We start from the raw sequence: 1,146 nt of genomic DNA, 5'->3' as shown, positions 1-1,146 counted from the left end.
ACAGGGGACTGCCTGCACTGCAGTCTTACCAGCAAATGGACAGAAATCCAACAGGAGGCATCGTCCAGGCTAGTTGCAGAGCAGGAAATGTAACAAGGCCCTGCTCTGAAATATAGGACAATTACCAACGTGCAAATACAGAAAGAAAAAAGGCAGCTGCTGACCTTGCTGAGCAGAAGGTGGCAACATGGCACACCGGCGGCAGGAGAAGCGACCTGTGGCGAACAGCAACCTACGAAGGAAAGAAGAGCACGGTCAAGCAGCTGTAAATCCTTTTTCTTCTTTTCTCTTTTTCAAACTTCCCACCCCAGAGAGGCGAAGCTGCACATTCCCAGAGGCACTGTAATATCAGGTCGATGCGTGGAGCAGACAGAGCAAGCCACTACTCCATCTCCCAGATCTACAAATCAATTTAATTTTTGATCCCCAGGTAGAGGGCATATCAGAGTTTAAAATGATATGCAGATTTTTTTAAAAATTCTTTATTAATATAATTTGTAACAGTACATTACAGTGCAATCCAAATGTTACAAATTAAACAGTACAATACAGATCGTTTAGGTTAAATACTGGTATGGTGGCAAAGCTAGAAAGGCAAACAAAACACTGGGATTTATTTCTACGGGTATAGAATTCAAAGGTAGTGAAGTTATGGGAAACCTGGTTTCACCATAGGACCCTGGTCAGGCCATACTTAGAATACTGTACAGAGTTCTGGTCTCCATACTGCAAAACGGACATAGAAGCATACAGAAAATTCAAACAACATTTACAAGGATGGTTGGAGCTTTTTTCTTCCGAAAAGAGAAAACTTTTGAGAAAACCTGATACAGGTCTTTAAAATTAGGAATGGGTTGGACGGGGTAGATATGGAGAGACTGTTTCCATTTGTGGGAAATCCAAGACTTGCGACCATAAAATCAAGATAGCTACTAATAAATCTAACAGAGAAATAAGGAGAAATTTCTTTACTCAGAGGGTGGTTAGATGTGGAACGTGCTACCACAGGAAGTGGTTGAGACAAATAGGTTTGATGCTTTCAAAAGAAAATTAGACGTGTACATGAGAGGAAAGGGAATAGAAAGATGTTCTAAAAGTCTGAGATGAGGTAGAATAGGAAGAGACTCGTGTGGGGTAGAAACACCA

The 1,146-nt window shown here is 41.4% G+C and overlaps 1 pseudogene; it reads right to left on the bottom strand.

Annotated features, from left to right (window-relative positions):
* Window positions 1-316: 316 nt before the first annotated feature.
* On the bottom strand, window positions 317-492 carry LOC139274397 (U2 spliceosomal RNA; annotated as a pseudogene).
* Window positions 493-1,146: the final 654 nt, after the last annotated feature.

The sequence above is a fragment of the Pristiophorus japonicus genome, chromosome 9, assembly GCF_044704955.1.
Source record: "Pristiophorus japonicus isolate sPriJap1 chromosome 9, sPriJap1.hap1, whole genome shotgun sequence".
In the NCBI taxonomy this organism is placed as follows: Eukaryota; Metazoa; Chordata; class Chondrichthyes; family Pristiophoridae; genus Pristiophorus; species Pristiophorus japonicus.
This window is presented reverse-complemented; position numbering and strand designations above follow the sequence as displayed.